This window comes from Magnolia sinica, chromosome 13 (genome assembly GCF_029962835.1).
Source record: "Magnolia sinica isolate HGM2019 chromosome 13, MsV1, whole genome shotgun sequence".
NCBI lineage: Eukaryota > Viridiplantae > Streptophyta > Magnoliopsida > Magnoliales > Magnoliaceae > Magnolia > Magnolia sinica.
This window is the reverse complement of record NC_080585.1, coordinates 57,462,018-57,469,163: the sequence shown is the minus strand read 5'-3', so window position 1 is coordinate 57,469,163 and position 7,146 is coordinate 57,462,018. Positions and strand designations below refer to the sequence as shown.

The 7,146-nt window shown below is 37.0% G+C and overlaps 1 long non-coding RNA gene across 1 annotated transcript; it reads left to right on the top strand.

Moving 5' to 3' along the window:
- The first annotated feature begins 3,403 nt into the window (after positions 1 to 3,403).
- On the top strand, positions 3,404 to 4,066 carry LOC131224376 (uncharacterized). The gene is made up of 2 exons (XR_009160862.1): positions 3,404 to 3,567; positions 3,861 to 4,066. It is a non-coding gene; the product is annotated as an uncharacterized LOC131224376 (long non-coding RNA).
- The last annotated feature ends 3,080 nt before the right edge of the window (positions 4,067 to 7,146 follow it).

Below are 7,146 nucleotides of genomic sequence, written 5' to 3'. Positions count from 1 at the left end.
GCAACTACTTGCATTGCCGGTCCCAAGCCCGGGTAAAGGAGGAGGGAGAAAGGCTTGAGCGTCAAGGTGAGTTTTCTGGATCTATGATTGTCTCTGTTTTTCCTTTTCATCCCTCTTTTTTATTACTTTGATTGTATTGTGTTTGTCCTTAGGCCATGGCAAAAACTGTAGAATTTTGGTTTTGTAATTGTTTTCCTGCAAATCAGTTTGTGATTTTTTCCTTATTTATAGTCTTCTATCATTGCTGACTTTTTCCTTATTTCACTTTCCATTATAACTGACAGTTCTTATTTTTGCACTGCCAGTGGGTACGCTTTTTGGAAGATGGGTCTGTGAATTACATAGTTGGTAATGGATCTTATTTCTAGTCTTTTATCATTGCTGACTTTTCTTTAATACCGATTCAAGTGACTCACCTAGCTTTTAAATGATGCTTCTGACATCAGTATGTATGTTCTTCCTTACTTCAAATGATGCTTCTGACATCAGTATGTATGTTCTTCCTTACTTCAAATGATGCTTCTGACATCAGCTAATTTTATTTTTTATTTTGGCGATTTTCACTGTTGTATCTTCTTCTTTGAATTCGTTTATAACAGTTAGCATGTTGGCAAATAGTTCTTTGTGGCATTGACAAAAGTCACATCTCTGTGTGTTTTGTGCTTACTCTATGTTATTTGACTATTCAGGTATTATCTCAATTGTATTTTGAAAGTTTTGAGTTTGTTGTTTATTTCATGCAGGAACCTGCATCAGAGATACAGGACAAGATTTTATTTATTATTAATAATATTTCAGCTTCAAATATGGATGGGAAAGCAAAAGAATTTACTGATGTCCTGAAAGAGTAGTACTATCCATGGTTTGCTCAGTATATGGTGATGAAAAGGTGAGAAAAATCTTATGAATAACCTTTAGTTTCATCAGGTGATTTTTACTTTACTGGGACATTATATTTGACAGAGCAAGCATTGAGCCAAATTTTCATGAGCTGTACTTGGAAGTTCTTGGAGAAAGTTAATTCAAGATTGCTGAATAAGGAGATTGTCAAAGCTACTTATGAGAATTGCAAGGTGCTACGTGTCCTAATTGTCTACGTTCATTCTTTTACTGATATATTTCTTTTATACAAATGTGTACTTTGTATAATTTCTACAAGTGAGGGGAAGTGATTATTTATAATTCATTTGACCCATTGTGGGCAATGACACTAGGTCAGGCCAGTTGCATGGCTTTCCTTGGTCTTGTATCCTGTGGGAAGAGTTGTCACTTTTCTCTCAATGGGGATGCTGAAGATGCTAGGTTTGAAAGGCATAAGGTTTCTGTTTTCTATGATTTTCCTTACTCAGTTTCTGTTTTCCCCCAAATTTCTATAGATTTTGGTTTTGATCATTTTGCATGTTCCAGACTGTTAATCTGATGTGGACATGAATGGGTTTTTTTCTTGCATATCCCTAATAAGATTGTTTTCCCCCAAATTTCCATTGTTGTTATTATTATTATTTTAAAGGAGTAAAGGTGATTTAGAGACCTTACTAATCCAATCCTCAATTACAAAGATACTAAGTTGTATGATAACAAGCGTATGCCACATTGGAATTTAGATATATTTAGTCCTATACTAGCTGTGGAAATTTTGTCGACTTCTTCAATTGGTTCCTTGTTTTAGTATATCAGTTTTGATTTATCAGGAGAATTAATGGATTTCCTTGTTTTAGTATATCAGTTTTGATTTTCTAGAAAGTTGAATGCTGCATACAAGTCATGCAGGTGCTTCTCCCATCTTGTTGATTGATCTTGCAATAGTCTTTCTAATCAAGACATGCTCTTTTATTTGTCAACTTCTCCCATCCAGAGATGCTTTTGTTTATTTCCATTGACTCATATCAATTTGATCTGTGATACATGGAACTTCTTCATTGGAGCCACATAGCATATACTTCGCGATGTTGTACCAGATACCTGGATACATGCACAATGGCACCCTGTGAAATTGGTTTTTGATGCAGTGCTTTCACAAAGCCAAAGTAATATATTGTTCCTTGAAAGTAGTACTTGAAACAAACAGAACAATATTTCAGGGGGTTCTCCTGTCTAGTCTTTATTTTCCACATCACAACACAATTTCATTACTGGTTGATCTGTTTTCAGTTTTGACTACTTTGTTTAGATGAATATGTTAACAATGACTGCAATTGTCATATGTAGATTTGGTTTTCCTTATTTGGTAGCTCATAGAACTTTTATTTCAAAAAAATTTTCTTATGTTTGTAATTATAATAAGTATTAATAGGTTATGTTATAAAAATTGATGTAGATGGTCATGAATAGAATTTACATATATGGTTTATTGGTAGAGTCAGTTGACATGGAGCATTAGTTGAGTTGAGTGACTCAGATTGAGAAGTTTAGGCCAGTCGTGATTGGATCAAGCTAGCACTACAACAAACATGTGCTTACTCGGCACTTTGGGTGCATCTTTCACCGGCGCTATCTAAAACAGCCCATTCATATCACTGTGTGTGTGTGTGTGTGTGTGTGTGTGTGTGTGTATAAACCCTACTCCCTCGTTTCGTTCCCAGGCCCCGACTGTACAGCATGCCATCTTCTTTCTCAGTACTATTGCTAAGGTAAGTTTTAAGAGCGAGAAATGTTGAACAATATTCTCATGAATAGGATTGAGTGTTTTTTCAGTGGTACACACAGATGCCAATGTGGGTAGGTATGTTGTCTAGGCCATTCATCAGGTAGCGCCCTTTAAAATGTTTTCTTGGAATTTTGTGTTATACCGGTAAATGGGTTCATTCGTCTCATTGACTTATCTAACAGAATTGCTTCGGGCCCTCTGCTTTTTATGGACACCAGTGGCTTGTATTCTTTGGTGAGACCTTTTCTTTCATTAAACTGCTAGTTTTTCTTTGTCATATTGTTATAGAGAAATGCTTGTACAATGGGTGTTTTCATACAGTTCCATGAAGTGTGCACCATAAGTGTACAACTTCAGTTGGGTCAACTTGAACCCAATTGGCCCAACCTGAACTCTGTGTTTCCAATTGAAGGCCATTGTCCATTTGTTCAATCTGAGCATCCTATGGTTGTGCCGTTTTTAGAAGCCTGTAACCTTAATCCTTGCCATTTTAGTAGAGCATGTCAGTACTACCAAGTGAAAGAGAGAAGGCAAAAACCCTAACTTACCAAATAAAATAATCTCTTCATGAAATACTACTGGATGGTGAGATCGCCTTCTCACATCCATCTAGAAATGATAAAATTAGTATTTCTGTTTCCATCACACCACAAACCCATCTCCCCCACGCTTGTGTCCAAAACTGCCACAGGCATATGTGCTAGCTTGAAACTTCCTTGTCTGCATTTCTATCATCAACCCGCATCCAAAGTAAGATACATGAATTTGTCATGGGGCATGTATCGGATTTGCTTTGTTTACAACAAAATCCATGTGTTTTACTGTCAGGGGAGTATTCGGCCGATGATACCTGGGAATTTGTAGAGCTGCAAGAACAGATCACTAAAGGCTATATAAATGTCTGGGCTCTTCATAAGAAAGTAAGCTCTCAACTTTGTAAAATATTAGTATGTTCATCTTTATTTATAAGTTGATTTATCTTTCAATTGATTGTGTAAAGCATAGATGTGCTGCGACATTCGTTTATTTGTTAGCATGTTGGCTTTCTATTTTACCTTCTTTTTTGTTTTGCTTGTAATGGAATTCAAGTTACAACATTTGTTGCCTTGATAGTTTTTGATTTTTTAAGGTCGGGATCAAAGGATTGATTGTTTCCCATGCATCAATTTGTTGAATGCTACTTTTTAACTTTTCTTTTTTTCCTTGTGTGCAGGATTTTAATCAATTGTGCCTAAATTTAGGCCTACAAGCACTTCAGCCTTTTGACGCCCCTCGTGCTAGGAGTAGACCATACAGAGGATTTGTTTTTTTTTTTTTGTTAAATTTATTTATTTAAATTCAAGACCATTTTCAATTTATTGTAATAAATATTATATATATTTTTTATTATGTAGTACTATAAATTTTGTTTAACATTCAGTTTTATTTGTATTGCATCATTTGCATCATTTTTATGTTTCAAATATTTAAAAAATATAGGTTTCGATTGAATTTTATATAATAATAAAAATTACCGGCATGCTAGGGCCTCTTTTCCATACAAAGGCTTTTAGCGGCGTTTCTGTAGAAATCTTACGGCGCTTTCCCAGGAGAAAAAGTGTTCTGAAACCACGTTTAACGGCGCTCGGATTGAATTTTGCCGGCGTTTATTCACGTCGGGAAAAAGCTGCATTATCGGCGCTCAGACAAGCGCTGCAAGAAAGTATCTAGCACCGACATAACTTTTAGCGACATACCCATTTATCGGCGCCTGTATAGCGCCGTTAAATCTATTTGCAGCGCTTTCTGGGGTTTTTACCGGCGCTTTTGAGCGCCGCTAAAAGTTACATTTGTTGTAGTGAGGTTTTGACTCTTATGTTAGCCCTACATCAAAAATATCAGCTTGATAATAAGGCCCAAGTGGGTCACACTACTAAGAATGTTATAAAATGTTAGATTAAAATGATTTAAAAAGAAAGATTTGAAAATTTCAGAAAATTTGATTATTTCCTTTGTTAATTATTTATCTTAATCGTGTTTAGTTTTGTTTCATGTTAAAAAGTTGTTAAGAAAACTAAGCCTTTATATTAAAACCCCTTGTTAATCTTTTGTATTAATAAAAAATGATATGCCATGAGAAAAACCTTGGATGCGTGCAGAGGCTGCGGTCAAGGCGTGGTGCAAGGCACTTTTGTTTTCTCTACGTATATTTTATCTTACTGCATATGAAGACAAAGAGTCGTCTTACACCTACATAATCATTAATGAGCCAGCATGCGTCCACTTGCATTTATTACGCCGCCCGCATGCGCCTCGAGCCCTAATAGCTACCTACTTTAAAGACATTTACTCTATATTAAAAATCTATCTAAAAATTTTCTCTTCTCTCTGATTTTTCTTCGAATTCTTTCTACAACCTCTGTTTAGGCAAATCAGTTCAATCATTCTTGGGTTCGTGTAGTTGAGATTGTGAGTGCACCTAATCAAAGATGTTCATCTTTGAGGAGAGTTGTTGTATCCCAAAGGCCGAGTTACTGAGACCCAATGCATTAGGGATCATCTTCATGTGGGGGGCACAAATCTGTATTTAACACAGCGACTGTAATGTGCATAGTTCTTTATATATATATATACATATAGGGGCATGCTCACCTACGGACCTATGCACGTGCGTACCTTTGCACACGTGTCATGGGTGTCGAATCCGAACGGTCCATAAGATGCAGGATCTCATGAAACCTTAGGGGGTGAAATTTCACCCTGATCTAAGATTCTGGTGGGCCATAGCAAAGAGAAATTCAAATCAAGGGAAGAAACTATTTGCATTTTTCATGGCCCACCTAAGTTTTGGATCAAAGTAAAAATTCATATCAGGAGGTTTCATGGGTTCTGCTTTATGTAGACCGTTCAGATTTGCAAGACTCATCAGATATGATGAGTTCTCAAAAAAGTTCGTATGTAGTACGTACAAACTGGTTCGCAGGTGAGCGCTTCTGTGTGTGTGTGTGTGTGTGTGTGTGTGTGTGTGTGTGTGTGTGTGTATATATATTTCTGATTTGATATTTTGGAATTTCTACTATATCTTTGTATTTTAGAAGTAACATAAAATTATCCTTGAAACCTCTAAGTTCACACAATCTAGCATTCTTGAGTTTAGGATAATTTTTTTTCTACCTTTTGGTGAATCACATACCATGAACAGATTGGATGAAATATACACACCATTTGGCCTAACACACTAACATATGGTTAGTGTCTTATCCCCATTGTTCCTCATGGTATGGCCTACTTAAGTTGTTGATCAAGCTGAACTTTGGCCCTATAATCGAGAATCAATGGACATACTGATGGATGATGTGGATGTCACAAAGATAGCATGGTAAGTCTACAAAGCTTTATTGTTGTACCCATTGTGCACAATAATTGAGTATGATGGGGTTTTTTCCCTGTGCTCGACCGGTCGTGAGCCTTACACGACCGGTCGAGGGCTGGTGCACGATCATTCATGGAGTCGAGCCCTGACTTGACTCAAAGTCCAGCGACTTTGGGTTATTTTTCTTTGGGGTGCTCGACCAGTCGTGGCCTCATCTCGACCGGTCGTGGTTACGCAAATTCATTCCGCGTTTTGTGGATTGCGAAAATTTGAGTCCTTTCACAATTGGGATGCGGAAAGGAGTTTCCTAAAATTATAAATAGGGGTTCCTAGGGTTTTTCTATGATATGAAAAATACAAGAGGGCTATCAAAGGTGTGAGAGAAAGAGAGAAAGAGATAGAGATGAAACTTGTAGAATGGAGGTTATGCTCGTGGAGGTTATCTACTGTGCAATTTATATCTCAGCACTTTTATGTCCTCGTAATCGGTGAGATCTATCTGTTTTTCCTTTTATTCTCTCATTGTTTATCCACTCCTGTATGAGTGAAGACAGTTGTAACGTTCTACTTCATAGTGGATTGTTGATCTGGACGAGGTCCCGTGGTTTTTACCTCTTTGAGGGTTTTCTACATAAAAAATCTCTTGTGTGGTGTGTGATTTATGCTTTGATTTATTTCATTGCTTTATTATCCATAATTCTGGTTTGTTTCGGGAGGCTAGATCCTAAGGTTTTATGCAAGGCCCCTAACAAAGTGGTATCAAAGCTAAGTTCATTGAACGGGTAGGATCGATTTTTTGAAATATGGAAGGTGGCTCATCAAGGATGATCGGACCATATGGAAGGCTAAGATGGAGGACTTGCTTTATTGCAAGAACCTATATTCTCTAATTTTAGGCATATTAGTAAAATCCAAGGATATGTCTGATGATGATTGGAAGAAGATAGATCGAAAGGCGGTGGGGTTTATTAGACAATGGTTGGATGATTCTGTGTTCCACCATGTGTCTACAGAGACCTCAGCCGCTAACCTATGGCTGAAAATAGAAGGGCTGTATGAGAGGAAGACAACCAGTAATAAAATTTTTCTGATAAGGCGACTTATGAATCTCAAGTTCAAGGATGGTGGTTCTGTGGCCGAGCACATG